Genomic DNA, 24,116 nt, shown 5'->3' with positions numbered 1-24,116 from the left:
TACCAGCTATGAATTGTGGCTCCATTTTACAACAAAATTAGTATGACATTAAAACATGATTAAGGAGTGAAGTATGTTGGGCAGAAAAAGCCCTGAGGCTGAGTTTTAATATCCTTTCTACCTTCAGTTCCCACACCCCTCTGTGCTGGTGAGGACGAAGAAAGTAAGCTGTTGTATTGTTGGCAGTCAGTTTATCAAGTGCATAATAAAGAATTATGCTTGGGTTGTGAATGTAGTTGGCGTCCACTCAGGTTGTCCTGGGAACACAGTGCTGGGCACCCTTAGTGACCTGGTTGCTGTCAAGTTCAAGTTCATTGTCATTCAACCAGACACACGTACACCGTCGAACAAAACAACATTCTTCCAGGCTGAGGTGCACAACACAGTGCATATAACTCACACACAAAATACATAAAGGAATATTACCATAAATAAATTAACAAATAATAAGGTGCACATATGATACAAGTTAAAAAGTAAACAGTATAACACTACTGGTACTTCATAGGTGACCTGGGTGGTGGCAGGGACTTCAGTAGTCCTATAGCCCGGAGGTAGAAGCTCTTTCACATCCTGACAGCTCTTGCCCTAATGCTACGGTATCTCCTGCCTGATGGTAGAGGGTCAAAGAGATTGTGTGATAGAGATTGCTATTGCACAATTGCTCGTGAAAATGAGCTGTGTGTAAGTTATACAGGGTTAAATTCTTTGGTCTAGCTAGAGTAGGGCGCCACAGTAGCCTTGTGCTTAGTGCAACACTAATTCAGCTCAGGGCATTGGGGTTCTGAGTTCAATTCCTGCATCCTCTGATAGGAGTTTGTTTATTCGCTCTGTGAAAGCATGGGTTTCCTCCAGGGGCTCCAGTTTGCTCCCACAGCCCAAGGACATAGCTGCTAATACAAACGTTTGTAGGTAATTTGACCATTTTAAATTTTCCTGTAAATGGGTGGGTTGCTGGGCAGTGTGGCTCATTGTGCCAGAAGGTGTTGTATCTCTAAATAAAATAAAAATATAGCAATAGCTTCCGTGGTCCCAAAATTCCCATGTTTCGGTATGCTTTTCATTTGTAGTATGTTTTGATTCTGATCTATACAAATTAACACTTTCCAACTGAGATCTAACCAAACTCTAGAAATAACTAAGATCTGTATTAATCTATAGCTAGTTAACCCACCAGTGTTTACTTTTGTGAGCTCAGGCAACAGCAACTTAATTGGAAATTTTGGGTTACAGGCAGTCCTCTGAACCCTTACGTGACCCAGGGAGTGTCAGTATTTAAAAACAGCAGTTCTCTTGCTCAGTGGATCTGCAGGCTCACTTTCAAGGACTCTCTACTGCTCAGTATTATGTTTATATGCACAGTTTGTCTTCTTTGTAAATAGGTTGTTTGTCAGCCTCTATCTATTAATGTAGAGGTTTTGAAAATTCTACTGTACTTCTGTATTTTGCCTGTCAATGCCTGCAAGAAAATAAATTTCAGAGTAGTATATGGTAGCATAAAAAGGCAGAATCTGTAATGGTAACCATTAAACCAGTGGTTCATTTTAAACTCAAGGGATTCTGCAGATGCTGGAAATCCAGAGCAACACACACAAAATGCTGGAGGAACTCTGCAGGTCAGGCAGCAACTATGGAAAAGAGTAAACTGTCAACTTTTTGGACTGAGCCCCTTCATTAGGACTGGAAAGGAAGGGGGAAGATGCCAGAATAAACAGGTGGGGGAAGGGGAAGGAGGATAGGTCAAAGGTGAAAAGATGAAGCCAGGTGAGTGGGAAAGGTAAAGGGCTGGAGAGGAAGGAATCGGGTAGGAGAGGAGAGCGGACCATAAGAGAAAGGGACCTGAGGGTAGGTGATAGGCAGATGAGAAGAGGTAAGAGGACAGTGTGAGAAATAAAAGAAGAGGGAGGGAATTTTTTTTACCTGAGGGAGAAATTGATGTTCATGTCATCAGGTTGGAGGCTACCCAGTCGGAATGTAAAGTATCGCTCCTCAACCCTGTAAGTGGCCTCATCATGACACAAGAGGAGGCCATGGACTGACATGTCGGAACAGGAAAGGGACAGTTTTGAAATAGCTCTGAATAGTGGCATGAAGCATGAAACTGCTGGATTGTTGTAAGAAGACAACTGAATCACTTCTATCCTTATAAAATGGAAACCAGGTTTCTGCTCCTGGTCTGACCTGGATGTGACTCCAAGCTCTGGATTGTGGTGTCTACTATTCTCCCTTGAATTTAGCACAAACAATTCAACATTCAGATTTATTTATCACATATACATTGAGAAATACACTGAAATGCGCCATTTGCATAAACAACCAACACACACAAGGGAGTGCTGGGGGCAGCCTACAAGTATTGGCACACATTCCAGCGCTGACTTAGCATGCCCAAAACGCTCGGCAAAGCCACACTAAACAGAACCTACCAAGCCACAAAGCAATAACAGTGAAACAAGCCCCGTTCCTCCCTCCCCACACACAAACATACACAGTCCTCTAACCCGAGGACAGACTGCCTTTCTCAACCATCAGCAGACTAATGGATTCACACATCAGGCTTCCCATCGCACCTCAGGCCCTGATCCAAACATGGGCAAAAGCTGTCAGTCAGGTGCTAATCTGATAGGAGGGAAGGCAGGGAATATATCAACAGCTGTTTTTAAGTTTAAATTCCAGAGCAGTGGGGCACAAGAGCAGAAGAAAACACGAGCAGGAACAGACATCCCAAGCTTGTCCTGTCAGCCCAAATGGTCACGGATCATCGCTGCAGGCCTCAGGTCTTCTGTGACAGTTCCCCACAGCCCTCAATTCCCTGATCCTTCCAAAATGTATCTGCTTCCTGATTAACTGTCCCCCACTGATCCAGTCTCTGCAACTCTGTAAGGCAGAGAATACCACAGATTCACCACCCAGAGGCCAGCACCCAGTCTTCTCTGTCACTGAGAGTGAGAGCCCAAAGTAATAACATCAGAAAAGGAAGTCCTTAGCACGTTACTAATGAATGGTGCCTATGGGTATGAACAGTGAGTCAGAACCTAATTTTAATAAATTGGCCAGTGAAGTAATTAACTAAAATACACCAGTTATAAATTCTGCTGTTTCCTGCATCATTGATAGTAGTGTTAGCCAATCGAGATCTAATCACTTTCCTTTCATAGAGCTTACTCACTTTGGATTTAGCAGCAACATTTACTGTATTTATTTAAACAACAGCTGCGTAGCAGTACAGGCGAGAGTCTGATCATTACTGACATCCACAGGAGGTAAGAAAATGATGGAAATTGCCCCACAGCTATCGTCTGTAAAAAGTGCTGTAAATAGGCGACAGAGAATATTTCCCGTTGTTTTTTGTAAGTGCTTCACAGCAGAGAATTTCAAACTGTCGAGTTACTGATTCATGTCTACCCAAGGCTGGGTACATTGCAACAATCCCTCAGACGCCCAGATTCCCTGTTTCCAAATCAAGCTATCAGATTTGTCCACTTTTAATACCTCCAGGCACTTTATTGCACCAAAGTATCTCTCCAATATTCCCATGTTCTGTCTTCATCTAGCTTCCCCTTAAGAAAATCTGCAGAATCTTCCTTGCTTTTTCAGCACAATATTTCTGTTGCCGTCAAATGCTAAAGCTTACTGGCAGAGTGATAATGCCTTCCTTTACGTGGGTGAGACTTTCTTCCATGAGCTGAGGCACAGAGTTTCAAAGGCTCTGGCTTTGTAAAGATCGTGGGTTTTCCACTGGAACCATCAGTGATTGTGAGGGAATCTCAAAATATGTCAGGGTTTGTGGGACACCTGCAGATAGGTTAGTGCTTCTGGTGAGATCTGGGATGAGCCAGTACTTGTGATAGGATGTGAGAATGGATCAGTGTTGGCAATACAATGCAGGAATGAGTCGGTATTTGCAGGAAAATCTGAGAACGGGTCAGTGTTTGCAGGAAGGTCTGGGAGTGGATCAGTATTTAAGGGGAAATTTGGGAATGGGCCAGTGTCTGTGGGAAGATCTGGAATGTATCAGTGTTTAAGGGGAGATAGGGGATGTCAATGTTTCTGGGAAGATCAGGAAATGGGTCAATATTTAAGAGGTTGTTGGGGAATGGGTGCGTGCTTGCAGGGAGATCCAGGGGTGGGTCATATTGTGTCTGTGCAAGTACATACTAAATAAATAAAGGCATGCATGTGTGAGAGGTGAGGTTTTAACTGGGGTATTCACTTTATAGGAACACAGAGAGAGAGAGAGAGAGAGAGAGAGAGAGAGAGAGAGAGAGAGAGAGAGAGACTCTTTCTGACAGTAGCCTCTTTTGAGTGCCTTGACCATGCATGCCACTTACAAGCTTGCCCCTTCATTCATCAGAAATCCATCTCTAAAGTCTCAGTACCCGGAAAGCTTGCACAGTTCTGCAATGTATTCAGAAATGCTTTCATCCTTTGACTGGCTCCTTTGACTAAAATCTAAATCTCTTAGCTATATAAGGCGGAGCTTAGGAGGATCAATGGCACCTAATGGTGACTCCCTTGCTTGGATCCTCGGAAACAGCTCCATTTCCATCTTTAAAATCTCTATTCTTCCCTTTCAGGGTTCTTTTGAAGACCCTGACCTGGAGTTACACGCTGACTACAGTTCTTTGCAGGAATGGGACCCACTCTCAGGGTTTCACAACCAGATAGGCTTTTGAGTTACTGCATGCAGATGCTGAGAACACCACAGAAGAGAAAAAGGTGTCTTCATTCAAGCCCAGATATACAGGGTGTTGACTCAAAATCTTGACAATTCCATTCCTCCCACTGATGCTGTTTGGCCCACTGGGTTCATCCAGCAGATTGTTTGATGCCTTTGATTCCACTGATGGAACGAAGAATGTGACACTTTACATCAGTCCTGCAGTGATGAACTACTGAGATTTTCTTACTTTGTAGTCATTTTCTCTGATGTGTGTCTTAGGATAAGCCTAGAAATGGAAGCTGAAAGATTCAACTGAAAAATCTGAAAAAAAGAAAGATATCTGAAATAAAGACCAAAAAAAAACCTGGAAAGGCTCAGCAAGTCAGTCAGCACCTCTGGAAAGAGAAACTGAATTTAGGTTTCAGGATGGCCTTTCACCAGAACCAGAGGCAACATCATGAGTTCTCTTAAACACCTTTAAGTAAGTGTTGTTGGGCTGGAAAATGGGGCCAGTCAAGGTAACTGCTCACTGGGCCTAGCCAAGGTAGTTTGTCGTAGGGATAGGTGTTAGCCTATGCAAGCTAAATACCTTGGTGTCCTTGTAGAGAGAGCAAGCAGTGATCTTCTATGTCAGGCCTTTTGCTTGGTGGACAGAACAGGGTGTACCCAAGGGATACCAAGGACAAGATGTCAATTTAAGGTTTGCAATCTCCAAGAAAAAAAAGTTATTTAAAAAATATAGAAAAGTTCTGTAATTGTCAAGGGTTCAAGTCAAAATAGTCTTGAAGCATGGTTTCAGCCTCTTCTCATGACTACCATCATCAGGGAGGAATGCATGAGGCTGAAGACACACGCTCAATGTTTTAGGAAGAGTTTTCTCTCCTCAGCCATCAGATTTCTGAATGGTCCATGAACCCATTAATAATACCTCATTCTTCCTGTTCTGCACTATTTATCACATTTTACTTTGTAATTTATTGTATTTTTGCATGTCTTATACTGTACTGCTTCCTCAAAACAACAAATTTCACAATATACAATATGTCAGTGATTATAAACATGATTCTGATTCTGATTCCAAAACACCTTTGCCCCTACAGATGCTATTCAACCTGCTAGGTTCCTCCAGCAGATTCCATGTTGGTCCTGATTCCAGCATCTCTTTGCTCCTCTAAAAAAATAAATCTGATTGTTGGAGCAAATCTCACTAACCACAACAGCCTGTGTTCTGCATTTCCAAAAAGACCACGGACATGAGAATGGAATAGAAAAATCTAATACGAATGAGCTGGATTGTGATCATCTCAGTAACATTTCAACATACAAGCATGCATGTCCATGCACGAGTGCTTGTATTTGACTGCATTGTTCCTCATCAAAATTTCTGAATTCCAGCTGCAGGAAACAAACAGATATATTCAGCTCTGTCAGATGAATTTTCACTTTCTTGAGAAAAGAACCTTGGTCTAATGTGCATGACCAGAAGGTCTCAGCCTTGTCTAACTCCTTCTAAAATGTGCTAATTGACTGAAAGCAAATTAGCGTCATGATCCTCTCATGCTTTGTTCCCTTCTTGTCATTCCCTGACAACCAAAGTGCCCACAGACACCTTCCTCAGTGCTAGGCACGAGCTCTGATAGGATTCTACACAAGCTACCAAAATGAAGATGTTGGGAACATAGAACAAAGACAGCGAATGCTCAAAATGCTCAGTACCAGTGACAGAGAAGTTAGCTTCCAGTCAATGACCTTCCTGATATATAAGCCATTGAATAATACCAATATTTTCTCAAAGTTAAAAGTTCAAAGTAAGTCTGTTATCAAAGTATGTATATATCATCATATACCTCCCTGGGGAACGTTTTCTTGGAAGCATTCGCAGTAGGACAGAGAAATGCAATAGAATCAATGAAAAACTATGCACAAAGACTGACAAACAGCTAAAAGAAGACAAAATACAAATATACAAATAAATTAATTAAGCTGAGAACATGAGTTGTGGAGAGCTTGTAAGTGAGTCCATAGCCTGTGGAATCAGTTCAGTGTTGCAGTGAATGAAGTTATGCACGCTGGTTCAGGAATCTGATAGTTGAAAGGTAATAACTGTTCCTGAACCTGGTGGTATGGGACCTGAGAATCTTGTACCTCCTTCCCGATGACAGCAATAAAAAGAGAGCATGATGGCTGCTGCTTTCTTGTGACAGCACTCCTTGTAGATGTGCCTATTGTCACCATATGCTACCCTGAGATTCATTTTCTTGAAGGTTCCCAGAGACCTAATGTCATGGCTATATAAAGCAGTGGATATTGTCTACGTGGACTTCAGCAAGGCACTTGACAAGGTCTGGCATGGGAGGTTGGTCAAGAAGGTTCAGGGGTTTGATGTTCAAGATGAGGTACTAAATTGGATTAAGACACTAGCTTTGTGGGAGAAGCCACAGAATGGTAGTAGATGGCTGCCTGACTGGATGTGAGAATGTGAAGAGGGTAAGGGGTACGTGTAGAAGGGGTGGGCGAGGGCTAAGTGTAGCAAAATATGTAGACAGGACCAGGGAGAGGATACGTCATTGGGGAAGTGTAGGAGGACAGGGAAGAGGTAGCTAAAATAAGATGCCAGACAGCATGTGGCAACCACAAAGAAGAGGAACCTTGCGACCACAAGACAATGTGTTCGGCAAAGTATTTTGAGCTATATACCTATTTTGAGTGTTTTGCTTGCGTCCATACCCATTCCAAGTATTACGCTTGCGTCTATGCTTATTCCGAGTATTTCGCGTGCTTAGCTATGCAATAGCCAATCAATTGATGAATTTGAATCGGTAACCATATTTGCGAATGTAGTACCCTGATTTTGGGTATAAGTATGACCTTTGTAAACTGACAAATTGGGAGTTGGCTACCTTAAGCCCGAAGTGCGTGGGGCTGCGAACTCCTCTCTGAATAGAAACCGTTTCAGAGGTAATTTCGTGTCTCTGGTGTTTTTCCTCAACTGAGCAGGTTAGTAATTTCAGGTTGACAGATGCCTGTGACTAGTGGAGTGCTGCAGGGTTGGCACTGAGTCCAGTGTTGTTTGTCATCTGTATCAACAATCCGGATGATTATGTGGTTAACTGGATCAGCAAATTTGTAGATGACACCAAGATTGGGACGGCGATGGAAGATATCATGGCTTGCAGAGGGATCCGGATCAACTGAGAAAGATGGGGGGGAGATGGCAGATGGAATTTAATGCAGACAGGTGCAAGGTGTTGCAGTTCAGTAGTATCAACCAGGGTAAATCTTACACAGTGAATGGTAGGGCACTGAGTAGGGTGGTAGAACAAGGGAATCTGGGAATACAGGTCCGTAATTTGTTGAAAGTGTTGTCATAGATAGATAGGGTCATAAAGAAAACTTTTGACACATTTGACTTCAATAATCAATGTATTAATGAGATGGGATGAACAAGAGATGGGATGTTACATTGAAATTGTGTAAGTTGTTGGTGAGGCCTAATTTGGAGTATTGTGTGCAGTTTTGGTCACCTACCGACTGGAATGATGTCAATAAGGTTGAAAAAGTACAGAGAAAATTTACATATATGTTGCCATGTCAGCAGGACCTGAGTTATAAGGAAAGACTAAATAGGTTAGGACATTACTTCTTAAAACATAGAAGACTGAGAGGAGATTCAACAGAGATTACAAAATTATGAGGGGTATAGAAGGGGTAAATGCAACCAGGCTTTTTCTACTAAAGTTGGGTGGGTCTACAACCAAAGGTCAGGGTTAAGGGTGAAAGGTGGACAGTTTAAGGGGAGGATGAGGGGAAAGTTCTTCACTCAGAGTGTGGTGAGAGTGTGAAATGAACTTCCAGCAAGTGGTGCGTGCAACTTCGGTTTCAATGGTTTGTAGGGGTATGGAGGGTTATGGTCCCGGTGCAGGTCAGTGGGAATAGGCAGTTTAAATGGTTTTGTCATGCACTAGATGGGCTGAAGGGCTCACTTCTATGCTGTACTTTTCAATGGCCCTAAGCACTCAAACTGAAACATCTCAAGTTCATCACCATAGCAAGAAGCTGTGCTAATGAACCGATATACTGTATGGCCATTTAGACTGGAGGAGAAAGCACACTGTGAATCCATTCAACATACTTTCAGGATTCAAGATTCAAATACAAGATAAAAGATTGTTTATTGTCATTCTTCAGTACATGAGTATAAAGGAGAATGATATATTTGTTTTTCCTAATTCAAAGCAGCATAATAAAACAGAATAAGCATAAAAAATACAATAAATATAAATATAAAAGCAATCCTATAAAACAGGATGTACAAGTAACTGTTTGAGTGTGGCTGTGTGCACACAAGATTAGTTTAGACTGATTGCACATAAAGTGATGTTAGGTACAGGAGTACCTGTATGTAACGTGACTGGCAGGAGATAATAAAGTGACAAACAAGGCCTTGGTCATCTCTGAGGCTGAAGTACGTGCGTTTCCAATGAGTGGACAGTTCAAGTCAAGTCACTTTTATTGTCATTTCGACCATAACTGTTGGTACAGTACATAGTAAAAATGAGACAATGTTTTTCAGGACCATGGTGTTACATGACACAGTACAAAAACTAGACTGAACTACGTAAAAAAAAAACAACACAGAGAAAGCTACACTAGACTACAGACCTACACAGGACTGCGTAAAGTGCACAAAAACAGTGCAGGCATTACAATAAATAATAAACAGGACAATAGGGCAAGGTGTCAGTCCAGGCTTCAGGTATTGAGGAGTCTGATAGCTTGGGGGAAGAAACTGTTACATAGTCTGGTCGTGAGAGCCCGAATGCTTTGGTGCCTTTTCCCAGACAGCAGGAGGGAGAAGAGATTGTATGAGGGGTGGGTGGGGTCCTTCATAATGCTGTTTCCTTTGTGGATGCAGCGTGTAGTGTAAATGTCCATGATGGCGGGAAGAGAGACCCCGATGATCTTCTCAGCTGACCTCACTATCCGCTGCAGGGTCCTGCGATCCGAGATGGTGCAATTTCCGAACCAGGCAGTGATGCAGCTGCTCAGGATGCTCTCGATACAACCCCTGTAGAATGTGATGAGGATGGGGGTTGGGAGATGGACTTTCCTCAGCCTTCGCAGAAAGTAAAGACGCTGCTGGGCTTTCTTTGCTATGGAGCTGGTGTTGAGGGACCAGGTGAGATTCTCCGCCAGGTGAACACCAAGAAATTTGGTGCTCTTAACAATCTCTACCGAGGAGCTGTCAATGTTCTGCGGGGAGTGGTCATTCTGTGTCCTCCTGAAGTCAACAACCATCTCTTTTGTTTTGTTCACATGAAGAGACAGGTTGTTTGCTCTGCACCAGTCCGTTAGCCACTGCATCTTCTCTCTGTAAGCTGACTCGTCATTTTTGCTGATGAGACCCACCACGGTCGAGTCATTGGCGAACTTTATTGACATTGGCAATTGTGAGTCTGCGGGACTAGACAGCGTCACAGGGTGAGTACTCAGGATGTGTGTGGCAGGTGTGTTTGCAGACTTTTTCAATCTTGTCCTCTCCCAGTGTAGAGGGCCCTCCTGCTTCAAACTATCCACTACTTGCCCTGTACCTAAAAAGACCAAAGTAACATGTCTGAACGACTGGCGTCCTATCACACTCACCTCAATAATAAGCATATGCTTTGAGAGGCTGGTCAAGGACTACATCTCCAGCATGCTCCCATACACACTGGACCCTCTACAATTCGCCTACCTACACAACTGATCGACAGATGATGCAATAGCCACTGCTCTACACACTGTCCTCGAGAGGAGGGATGCTTATGTTTTTGGACTACAGTTCAGCTTTCAACACCATAATTCCCTCCAGGTTTGACAAGAAGCTCAGAGACCTCAGCCTTCACCCTGCCTTGTGCAGCTGGATCCTGGACTTCCTGTCAGATTGCCTACAGGTGGTAAGAGTGGGCTCCCTCACCTCTGCCCCTCTGACCCTCAACACAGGAGCTCCCCAGGACTGTGTCCTAAACCCCCTCCTTTACTCTCTGTATGCCCATGACTGCGTCACCACCCACAGATCCGATCTGCTTATTAAATTTGCAAATGATACTACATTGATTGGCCTAATTTCAAATAACAAGGGAGCCTACAGAGAAGAACTCATCACCATGACACAGTGGTGTCAAGAAAACAATTTCTCTCTCGTTGTCACAAAAACAAAGGAGCTGGTTGTGGATTACAGGAGGAATGGAGACAGGCTCACCTCTACTGGCATTAAGGCATTTGGGGTTGAGAGGGTGAACAGCTTTAAGCTCCTCGGTATACACATCACTGGGGACTTCACTTGGTCTGTACCTACTGGCTGTGTGATGAAAAAATCACAATGGCACCTCTTTCACATCAGATGGTTGAAGAACTTCAGCATGAGTCCCCAGATCTTAAGAACTTTCTGCAGGGGCACATTTCAGAGCATCCTGACTGGCTGTATCACTGCCTGGTACAGGAACTGTACTTTCCCCAATCGTAGGACTCTGCAGAGAGTGATGCAGACAGCCCAGCGTATCTGTAGATGTGAACTTCCCGCTATCCAGGACATTTACAGTGAACAAGAGCCTAAAAAGGGCCCGAAGGATCATTGGGGACCCAAGTCACTCCAACCACAAACTGTTCCAGCTGCTACCATGCGGGAAATGGTACCGCAGCATTAAAGCCAGGATCAGCAGGCTCCAAGACAGCTTCTTCCACCAGACCATCAGACTGACTAACACAACTGTATTACTATGTTATATTGACTGTCCTGTTGTACATACTGTTTACAACAAATTACTATGATTGCACATTGCACATTCAGACAGAGATGCAACGTAAAGGTTTTTACTCCTCATGTATGTGAAGGATTAAGAAATAAAGTCAATTCATTTCAAGTGACTCTTGGCAAGAGGAACTCTTCTAGGTAGCAGCAGGGTGCATGGAAACACAGGAAGAGAGTGACTGTGTGGAGAGTAAGCATGAAGTAACGGTGCGTCGGTTGGAAGGATGCTGAGTGCCTGCAGGGAGGAGTGGCTGATGTGGATGTAGTGGTGGTGGGAGGCTGTGGGGTGGGTTACTGGGTAGAGGCATTGGTCAGTCTGATAGCCAGGGGGAAGTAACTGTATATGAGTGTAGTGGTCATGGTGTGGATGCTGTGTAGCCTCTTCCCCGACGGGAGTGGGACGAACAGTCCATGAGCAGGGTGGGTTGGATGCTTCATGATGTTGCTGACTTTTTCCGGCACCTGTCTGTATTTATGTCTTTAATGGAGGTTTAGGCTGGTGCCGGTGATGCGTTGGGCAGTTTTAACTACCCATTTCTTTTTTCACTACTCTTCTATTTCTTATACTCAATGCAGGTGAGTAAACAGCATTCCATTTTGCATTTAATGATGGCTTGAGATACATCCAGCTCTGAGAGCAGAAGCTAATAGCTACCAGTCAGGTGATCCATGCTCCCCAGGATTTCAGGTCTGATCATTCTTTGAGCTTATTCTAGGATTGCAGTTCTCTTGACCCCCTCCCCCCATCACCGACAGAAGTAATTTTGAAACAGTTGTTAAAATGGCTTTGCAGAAATTACAGGGTGCTGCGTTGTCAATCATCATCAGAAGCTTTGCCAAACTATCATGGAGCGTGGCTTGGAGATGTTCAAACTGAAATCATTCCCGACCTACTTGAGTGTCAGCACTAATCCCATGAATCTCACAGAAGACATGGACCGGATGATAATACTGTTAACAATTTCACTTGCAATCAATTCTCAATTTATTCAGTATTTGAAATTGTAAAAGAATGTAGACCATAGAACACTACAGCACAGTCCAGTTTCTACAACACAAAGTCATTGAGTCATAGACTAGTACAGCACAGGAAGAATCCCTTCAGCATATCTAGTGATCATGACAAACTCTTATTCTGCATAGTCCCATCAATCTGAATCAGAATCATAGCCCTCCAAACTTGTTCTAACTTTCACCCCACTCTAAGACCAATCAATCCATTCCCTCCCGCATAGCCCTCTGTTAGAAACATGGGTTATGACCAATGGAAAAATGGCTGGAGCCACTTATCACTTTAGTGCAAGGGCATTTATTAACTGTGCCAAAAATCACACAAGAATTAGCGGAACTAATAAAAAGAAAACTATCAATATTTACAGAATGGTATCTACAGAAAACACGGGAACTATTTTTGTCGAGTGTGAGCTCCTGGTAGCCCCGATCTCTCTCTTTTTGCTGAGAGTGAAGAGCGCTGTTATTAGGCACCAAGACATGCCATCTTTAATTACCCACAATGTTAACTTCAAACTACACATGAATTAGATGCACCCCACAGTGTAGTTACAACCATATTACAAAATAAACAGATGTATCTACCTTAAATACAGTATAGAGACAACATATACACATTTACACATCCTGTTACTAAAGAAATTGTATATTCTTCCATGTACAAAGAAGGGCACCATAAACTCTAATGTACAGAACTGAAAGAGGCTGCAGAGGTTTGTAGAATCCAACCAGCTTCATCATGGGCACAACCTATCCCAGCTTTGGGGACATCTTTAAAAGGCAATGCCTCAAGAAGATGGTATCCATCCTAAAGAACCCTCACCATCTAAGATACTCTCTCTTCTCTTTACTACCACCAAGCGGGAGGTACAGGGGCCTGAAAGTACCTAATCTACATTTTAGGATCAGCTTTTTACCTTCAGCCATCAGATTTCTGAACACTCCATGAATTCATGAACACTACTTCACTATTCCTTTTCTCAACTATTTATTTTTTATTGTAACTTATTGTACCGTACCACCACCGCAAAACAACAGCTTTCATGACTTATGTCAGTGACAATAAACATGATTCTGAAAGGACACATCCAATGTATCTTCTCAAAACGCAGTTAAAATCTGCAGCCATTTGATCTACTAATGCGCAATCAAACTTGCAAAAATGGAGGAAGTTCAAAGTAAACTTGTGGCAACAGAAGCAAGATGCAATTAAGAAGTAACAGATACCATACATACTTTATCAGTCACACATCACAGAAATAAAAGAGCACAGATTAACCCTTTTGAGTACAGAGTGTCTTTAGAAATTTGTACTGTTCATGGACAAAATGAGAGCAGGTTTCTGGGAGGAAACTACATGGGCAATTTGACTCACTATACATCCCTGTTAGAAGCAACCAAGACCAAGCACAGTATCCCCCAGCAGGTTGGTTCTCTTCCTACCTGCATTACAGAGGAGGGGAGAAAGGGGGGAGGAACAACAAGAGAGAGAAGGATGGATAGTAGACAGCATTGAAGGAGTGTGGGGTAGGTTGGGACAGTAGCCAAGGAGAGTTTACAGGATTGGCCATGAGAAGGAAGAGCAGGGAAGAGGATGGTGGAGGAGGGAAGAAAAAGGACAGGTTATAGGACTGTGGTGATGGCAGGGGAGGGTTGTATGGGAGACGGCATTGTTGAGAGGACAGAAAACTGGAGGGGCTATTGTGGGGGAGTGTACACTGCAGGGATTTGTAGAATTTGAAAAATTCATATTTAATAATTTAGTCACAGCGGCCTGGTTTTATTCAATTTTGTTTGTAAAGTTGGAACAAATCTGGGATCATGATGGATATGGTTAAAGACAAAACTCAAATTCAATCCAGAAAGGACTCAGCAAATCTGGAAATTTTCAAGATGAACAGATGGTGACGGGATGGTTGGCATTTCAGGTCATGAGATCTAATAGCAGGTTGTTTCTTGCTTCACTTTTCCAGCATCTAGAGTCTCTTGTATCTCAACACAAATTCAATGATCATCTTCTTTTTGGCAAATCTACCAGCCACTACAGATTAACGAATTAGGTGGACTTAACCCTTACATACTGTTCGGGTCAAATTTGACCCGTTTTGACATTTAACAGCAGTAAAAACACCCTAAACGCCATTTTTATTAGCCAAAATTTGATGACTTTTCCTAAAGTGACATAAAATGTGTGAAAATGAAAATAGTTAAACATTTTATAGTTTTGTACAGCTGCTACAAATTTTTGTACATTAAGGCTGTTTCGGGTCAAATTTGACTCGTATCTATTGAAATGGATTTTAGATCTCTGAAACATTAATTAAGGATTAATCACCCATTTATTAATTTCAGATAGGCTATTTATCCATTCTAAATAGATCTGTGGTTCAAAATTTGGGAAAGACACTTGTTATGAGGGGATTCTTGGGCTGGGGCAAAATTGACCTGGACCATACTGAGAAGGTATAGAATATGAACAGGTTGCCTGGGTTAAGATATAAAAACCTAGTTATTGCAACTCTAATGAGAATGAAGTTGTCTGTATTTACTGCCTTTGCCCCATGATGGTAACAACAGCTTTTTGTGTGTGTACAGCACACGAACAGTTAAAAATGGATATCTGCGAGCTGTCATGGGTGACTCTTTACTCCTCCACTTTGTTTTGTAGCCTATCCTTGCATAATCAGCTAATTACAAATTTCTGAAAATGAGTTTTAGTGAATTTTAATGATGTAAGTCATAATTGCTGCTTAGCAAATTCTCTTGCCCAAAAGAACTAATTCTATAAAAGTGGATTGAAATTCTCTCTGATTAATATTTTAAATTATGGTGGATATTAGAGCAAGCCATTTGTACATTCATTTCAGTTTTAGAAAACTTTTTATGATATTTTAGTTTCTGCCGATCTATGCCATGGTTGGTCTTGAGTCTAGCTGTGAAAGGAGGAGGGCTGGGCATAGGGCTAGCAGCCCCATCCTGTAGAAACCCATCTAGATCCACAGGGGACATGGTCTTCACTACATATTAGCTCCAGAGTGCACCAGCCACAGTACATATTTTTTCACTTCAATCCTCTGACTTCAACAATCAAGATTTTTGCAAATCGTTGTCCATAATTTTGGCTCAGAGATATCAGTCTCCATCTTACGTTTACAATGGAACCCATCTCAGTGTCAAACTTGTCTGTGCCAAAACTTCAACACTGTCTTCAGTCTTTCTCAGCACAATTTTGCACCTCATCCCTAACAAACTTCCCACAGGCGTGGAGCTAATCTTCAAAATCAAATGGGAAACTGTTCAAAGTACAGGACCAAGATCACTTAAGCATCCCGATGTGCAGAAGATTTTTGCATTTTCACATGCTCAAAGACTGAGCTCCAAGTGATTGATCCCCACCAGTGAGCACATTTACATGGAGCGCTGTCGCAGGAAAGCAGCATCCATCATCAGGGAACCCCACAGCCCAGGCCATGCTTTCTTCTCACTGCTGCCTTCAGGGAGAAGGTACAGGAGCCTCAGGAGTCACACCACTAGGTTCAGGAACAGTTAATACCCCTCAACCTTCAGGCTCATACCAAAAGGGATAACTTCACTCAACTTCACTGAGAAACATAGAAACATAGAAAACCTACAGCACGTTACAGGCCCTTCGGCCCACAATGCTGTGCTGAACATGTACTTACTTTAGAAATTACCTTGGGTTACCCATAGCCCTCTATTTTTCTAAACTCCCCGTACCAAACTTCCCCATCATTGAAATATTCCCACAATCTAAAGGCCCACTTCCAAGGCCTCTTCATTCCATGTCCTCAATATATGTTGCTTATTTATTATTTATTTATTTTGTATTTGCACAGTTTGTTGATTTGCTCACTGGTTGAACACCCAAGTTGGTGGGTCTTTCATTGATCTATTATGATTAGTAGTCTATTATGGATTTACTGAGAATGTCCACAAGAAAAAGAATCTCAGGGTTGTATAAGGTGATATATATGTACCTTGATAACAAATTTACCTTGAACTTTGAATGTTTAACTTTGTTAACTCATTCACTGAAGTATATGAGAGGATGGTCCTCGACTAGCTTGTGCCTTGCTGCCAAAAGACACAAAGGAGAGTACAAATGTTGGAATATGGAGAAATAACAATCTACCTGAGGACCTATTGACTTACTCCTGCAGTTCGCTTGCTGTCCCTTCCTGCACTGCAACACCCTATGTTTCACAAAGAGTTCCTGGAAAACTCTGACCATTCCCCATGTGAGCCACGTCTCAGCAAACAGATATATCACCACCTCAATGCGTCGCTGTGGAAGAGTGATTACACCGTCACCATCCAAGACATGCCTTCTTCTCATTACCACATCCAGGGAGGAGATACAGGAGCCTGTAAACACATATTCAATGCTTTATTAAGCTTCTTCTCCTTCACCACCAGATTTCTGAAGGGCCAATAAACTCATGAACACTACCTCACTATTTCTGCTGTGTTTTTGCACTATTTATTTATTTTTTATATATTCTTGTAAGTTATAATAATTTTTATGCTTTGCACAGTACTGCTGCCGCAAAGCAAACAATTTCATGACATATGTCAGTGATAATAAACCTGGTTCTGATTCTGATTGTAACCTGGGCTCACAGACTGCTCATCCACCAACCAAGTCAGTTGGCACCTGCCCCATTTGCAGAAGAGCCAAAAGACCCACAATGGCTTCATCTGTCACCTCAGAAGCCACTAAACCAAAATGGAAGCAAATCATTGCTGATATCAAGAAGTCATCTTAAGAAGATAAAGAAGAATTTTACACTCTGAAGTTACTGAAAAAAACTTCTACCTCCTCTGAAAATTCGTTATTGTGAACTCAGCTTGTTATAAGACATTCTTGCTGACCATTGTGCTCCCTTTGAACTGCTGCCAAGAGGAATGGGGAAGTCCACTGCTCAGGGATTACAAGATCTTGGTGGGAAATTTTCATCATGGAGCACTGTCTCTCCGTTGGGACCAAGACTAAATTTCCTTCAGTGAAAGAGTTCAAGAATGGTCAGACATACAGAAAGGTAGACAGAGTGGAGGAGACATAAGGAAGTGTGCTTCAGAGCTTAACATTCAGGTTGGGCGTTGAGCACTATAGAGGAGATGTAGACTTTTTCTTGGTTCTCTTATCGGATGCTTGGGTTACAGGCAATGTCAGCATTCAATGCAATCTCAAATTGCCATTTTGAATATGGTGGTAATGTTAAAACAATAAATCTGCAGATATTGGAAATCCAAAGCAACTTATACAAAATGCTGGAGGAACTTAGCAGGTCAGACAGCATCTGTGGAAATGAGTAAACAGTCGACGCTGCAAGCCAAGACCCTTCTTCAGGACTGGAGAGGAACGGGGCAGAGGCCAGAATAAAAAGGTGGGGGAAGGAGAAGGAGGAAGCCAGGTGGATGGGAAAGGTAAAGGGCAGGAGAGGAAGAAATCTGATAAGAAAAGAGAGTGACTGGACCCATGTGAATCACTCTGGCTCCAGGTGAAGGTAGCAGTTTGGCACTAGTGAAGGACGATGTTACCGATTATAGGGAGAGGCTTATAGAAGTATATCAGTCATGAGGCATGTCACTAAGGTCGATTCCCCCCCCCCCCCCCCCCATTAGGGGAACCTAAAACTAGAGAACATAGATTTAAGGTGAGATGTGAAAATTTTACTCACACAGAGGATGATGGGTATTAGGAGCAAGCAACTGGAGATGCATGGATAGAAAGGTGTAGAGAGATATGGGCCAAACACAGGCAAATGGGACTAGCTTAAATAGACATCGATGGCATAGAGAAGGAGGACCAAAGGATCTGTTTCCATACCGTATAACTCTGTGAAGTTGTGGCTAGCTAGATCACAATATAGGACAGGTAAGAGTCCCCAGGAATGTGGGTGGTATGCAGAAATGTGTTGATCAGCAACTTCTCTTGACAATTGGAACTTAGTGATCCTGTTTGGGTGTTTTGACAATCTAATGACTTTGTTGTTTCATTAATTCTTAATTATGTAATTAACAGAATTTACTTTCCCTAACAAAGATGGTGGCATTTGATTACATGTCCCTAGGTCTATAGCCAAGCATCTCAGTAAGTATAAATGATAGTAATTGCTGAGTAAACCTAAAATTTAAGATTTTAAATTTCTATTGCTATTCATTAACATTGTGTGTGGAAAGGAATGCTAAAATCTTGAGTCTGGACATAAGGACATTGACAATAATAGAGGGAAGGTAGATAGTAGGGAAGAATTGACCTTCTAGTAATGTCTCAGAGCTGGCTGGTGCTGTAGTGCCATCCGCACTGGACTTCGAGGCGAGTGGTCGTGGGTTCGAATCTGGCCGGAACCTTGCATGCTTTCAATCTGTGCTGGGTTGATAGCAACTCAGCCTCGTGAAAAACAGACAAATGCTAAAGAAATGGCAAGGTTGCTGCGTGACATGCCACAAGGTGCGGAAAGGAACAACATGATGCCTGATAGAGGTCAAATGTTCAGAAAGGAGAAACGAAAGGAACTTAAGCAATGGAAGACAATCTGGGTGTAGATGGGAGATTGAAAATGTGAGGCAGGCTTGATCAAGCTTTAGACAATTTTGTCCCTGTGGACAAGGAAGCTTGTAATGAAATGATACATACAGAAATGTATAAATTAATTAAAGGTTCATAATTCTAGCTTAACATTAATAAGGTTTAGATGGTTGCCATGCTTAATTCCCACAAAGTAGATCTATCCAAATTACTTATCAGCATTGTAACCTAAGTCTGTCATATGCCTGTAGTTTAGAAATGCAAATAAGCATCTTGTGAATATTAATTAAGGATCAAACACCCTGCTTTTCTCCATGTTTTAATGAACATTCTGATTCAGGTAGAGCCAAGTCCCACATTAATCCATGTGTCTAAACACATCTCATACTTGTTATTTAGTCTGGCATTTAACCTGTGTGATGGCACTGAGCTACATCACTTTCACCGCTCTGCATGCAAATATGAAATATTTACATAATAATTTAAAAACTGCAGACTGCTCAACTTTGATTAAATGCCTAAAAGGTAAATTAGACAATTTTGGAGAAAAGCTTTATAAATTCTATTCCAAAAACTTTGTTTTTAAAATATCTGACAGATATCATTGCTGTGTATATTTGCATATATTAGTAGGATATTGTTACTAAATTCACTATAGTAAAATTGAGGTAAGTTCAGTTCATCTAACAAATGGCAATGGGACCTGATATTCTTGAACTACTGAACTGACGGATGCACATGAAAAGTTTAGATTTAACATGAATCAACAGCATAACTTCGCTTGGACGCAATATCTGTGCTTGCATCCAAAGATATTTGTGGACTTTTTAGTGGGGGCTGTGTATCAATTTACTAGTATGTGCCTCAAGAAGTACCTCTTTGGCTGCAAAGTGCTTTGGGACAGTCTGGGGTTGTCGCAGGTCCTATAGAAAAACAGCAGCGTAGTTCCACTCACCTAAGTAGAGCAACTTAGTTGAGAGATGAGGCAGAGGAGAATGAATTTCTGACTATAACAAAGGGCACTGAAGCTCTAATATGCATCCACTATGCCTAGAATAGCAGCTTGCCAACTGGAGATTCCACAACAAAATATTAAATCCTGGTGCTGAACGTGATTCATCACCTGGTTTATAATCTTGCAAAGGCAGCATTGGCTGGGAAAGAACTCATTAAAATCTTTACAAGCAAAATGCAGCTTTTTAAGCTCTACCTGAAGCTTTTTAAATTCTTGATGAGAAATGTGGAAAATTTTTGACTATAGTGATTGAAACAGTAATTATTGGTTGGTTCTGTCTTCCAGCGAGCCCAGAGGAATGAAACTGGAGAGGGTAAAGCTGTGGGCCTGTATTACATGGAATCATTTAATAAAATAAAAATCCTTATCATGCCCCAGGAACGACTGATGTTTAAATACAAGACAGAAGTGTGGCTGTAACAAAATATATGAGATCACAGTATTATAAAGTGATACTGGAAAAAGCCATACAGATCATTATGCATTTACTTGCAAGATCTATCTCAATCCCCCATTTCTTTTCACTTGGCCCGAGAATATTTTGCCATTTAAGTACTCAACAATTCCTTTCTGAAAATCACTGTGAAATTTGCTCCCTTCAGCCCTTCAAGCACTCCTTACAAATCAATGCAATTTACCCGAGTTTGAGTATTAATTCCTCACTCAAAGAAAGTAGTTTCTTCTTATTTCTCCCCATTGAACTTCTTCCTGATTCAGAGCATCTATGTTAAGTTTCCACTTTTCTTTCTCAGAATCAGGAAAGGTCATCCCAATTTCTCTTGATTTAATCTGCAATTGCAATCCTTCATTTATGGACCCTTTCAATAAACAAAGTCATGCTATTCCAAAGGTTTATTATCAAATTCTCCAGATAGCCATGAAACCAAGAAAGAAAAGAAAGGCAGGATGATCATCAACTCCCCAAATCCCTCCTCTCTGGACAAAAACAATGAAAACAAAAAAGGTATATCGACCCCCAAATCACCTCCCCCTGCACACAAAAAAAAATAAAGATCAGACAAACAACTCAAAATATTTTTTTAAAACTATGGGCCCGATAAAAATCTATCATCTAAGTCCATATCCAAAACTCAGAAATCCTGGGTAATATTCTCCAGGCACAGTGGAAGCTTCTCCCCTCTATGATAGCAGAGCGATCCCTCAGCAATCAAAAAACAGTCACTTCTTTGTGAGAGCAGAGTGATCCCCCAGTCATCAAATGGCAGTCTCCTATAAATCTGAAGAGTAAAAAAAATTAAGCAAGCTTCACATGAAATCCTTCCTGGGGTTCAATTTATCCTTTCTTAGTGTCCTAAATCCCACATCCACTTAACCTTGGATTCTCTTTCCTTATTACCTGTTCAAACTAGTGATAACCAAACAATTGAAAGGAGCTTGGACAGTGCCCATCCAACAGCTCTTCCTTTGATTCACAAAGTACTTTATCCACCTCCTGTAAATCTGCCCAAAATTACGTATAAAATGCTGACAGAACTTAGCAGGTCATGCAGCATCTATGAAAAGACCAACCATTTTAATTCCAGTCCTCATTCCCATTCCAACATTGCCTCCTCCACTCCTGCAATGAGGCCACTCTCGGGTTGGAAGAGAAGCACTTAACATCCTGTCTGGGTAGCCCCCTTCCTTCTTGTTCATTTCCTCTTATATCCTCTCTTCTCCTCACCTGCCAATCATCTCCCCTAAAGGCCCTCCGTCTTCCCTTCCTTCCATGGTCCACTCTCCACAAGACCATAAGACACAGGAGCAGAAATAGGCCATTTAGCCCATCAGGTCTGCTCTGCCATTTCAGTAGTGTTGATCCAATTTTCCTCTCAGCCCCAATCTCCTGCCTTCTCCCCATATCCCTTCATGCCCCAACCAATCAAGAATCTATCAACCTCTGCCTTAAATATACATAAAGACTTGTCTTCCACTGCTGTCTGTGACAAAGAATTCCACAGATTCATCACCCTCTGGTTAAAGAAATTCTTCCTCATCTCCATTCTAAAAGGACAACCCTATATTCTGAGGCTGTGTCCTCTGGTCTTAGACTCTCCCACCATACGAAACGTCTTCTCCACTTCCACTTTATCGAGGCCTTTCACCATTCGATATGTTTCAATGAGGTCACCCTTCATTCTTCTGAATTCCAGTGAATACAGACCTAGGGCCTTGAAATGCTCTTCATATGATAAGCCATTCAATCCTGGAATAATTTTTGTGAACCCCTTTTGAACCCTCTCCACTTTCAGTACATCCTTCCTAAGGTAAAGGGCCTAAACCTGTTCCTTCCTCACCGCTGATTAAACCTGCAAGTTAACCATTAGGGAATCCTGCACAAGGACTCCCAATTTTCTTTGCATCTCCTTTTTCATCTGTACTTTCACTCCATTTAGAAAATAGTCGTAGAAGAAATTTCTTCTACTAAAGTGCATGACCATACACTTCCTGACATTGTATTCCACCTGCCATTTCTTTGCCCATTGTCCTAATCTATCAAAGTCCTTCTGCAGCCTCTCTACTTCTTCAAAACTACCTGCCCCTCCACTTATCTTAAGATCTTCTGCTAACTTTGCAACAAAGCCATCAATTCCATCATCCAAATCATTGCCATATAACGTAAAAAGAACTGGTCCCAACACAAAGCCCTGTGGAACACCCCTAGTCACCGGCAGCCGGTCAGAAAAGGCTCCCTTTATTCTCATTGTTTGCCTCCTGCCAATCAACCACTACTTCATCTATGCTACAGTCTTCCCTGTAATTCAATAAGTTCATAGCTTGTGTGGCAGCTTGTCAAAGGACTTCTGAAAATCCATGTACACAACATCAGCTAATTCTCCTTTGTCTGTCTTGCTTGTTACTTCTTCAAAGAATTCCAACAGATTTTTCAGGCAAGATTTTCCCTTGAGGAAACTATGCCGACTATGTTCTATTTTATCATGGGCCTTCAAGTAGCCTGAGACCTCAGCCTTAATAATTGACTGCACCATCTTCCAAACCACTGAGGTCAGACTAACTGGCCTATAGTTTCCTTTCTTCTGCCTCTCTCCCTTCTTGAAGAGTGAAGTGACATTTGCAATTTTCCATTCTTCCAGAACCAATCCAGAATCTCATGATTCTTGAAAGATCATTACTAATGCCTCCTCCTCACGATATCTTCATGATATCTCTAGGGTGTACAGCATGTAGCTCAGGTGACCTATCTACCTTCAGACCTTTCATTTTCCCAAAAGCCTTCTGTCTAGTTATGGTAAATTCACACACTTCATGCTCCCTGACACCTGGCAGTTCTGCCATACTGTTAGTGTCTTCCACAATGAAAACTCATGTAAAATACTTATTCAGTTCAGCTGCTATTTCATTGTCCCCATTACTATCTCTCCAGCATCATTTTCCAGGGGTCCAATATCCACTCTTCCACTCTCACCTCGCTTTATGTATCTGAAGAAACTTTTGGTATTCTCTTTAATATTATTGACTAGCTTACTTTCATGTTCCATTTTACCTCTTAATGATATTTGAATTGCCTGTTTATGGCTTTTGAAAGCTTCCCAATCATCTAACTTCACATTAATATTTGCTCTATTATATGCATGCTCTTTGGCGTTTATGTTGGCTTTGACTTTTCTTGTTAGCCATGGATGTGTCACCTTTCCTTTAGAATACTTCTTCCTCTTTGGGCTGTACATGTTTTGTGCCTTCCAAATTGCTTCCAGAAATTCTAGCTGTTGCTGCTCTGCCGTCATCCCTGCCAGTGTTCTTTTCCAAACAATTCTGGCCTGACCTATCAGATTCTTTTTTCATCAGCCTTTACCTTTTCCACCTATCACCTCCCAGCTTCTCATTTTACAGCTATATATGACCTCAGTTAGGCCCCACATGGAGTACTGTGTTCAGTTTGGTCAACTCACTAGAGGAAGGATGTGGACTTAATAGAGAGAGTGCAGAGGAGATTTACAAGGATGTTGCCTGGATTGTGGAGCATGCCTTAGGAGAATAAGTTGAGTGAACTTGGCCTTTTCTCCTTGGGCTGACAGAAGATGAGAGTTGACCTGATAGAGGTGTATAAGATGATTAGAGGCAT

The sequence above is a fragment of the Hemitrygon akajei genome, chromosome 14 (genome assembly GCF_048418815.1).
Source record: "Hemitrygon akajei chromosome 14, sHemAka1.3, whole genome shotgun sequence".
In the NCBI taxonomy this organism is placed as follows: Eukaryota; Metazoa; Chordata; class Chondrichthyes; order Myliobatiformes; family Dasyatidae; genus Hemitrygon; species Hemitrygon akajei.
Note: the sequence above shows the minus strand (reverse complement) of the source record.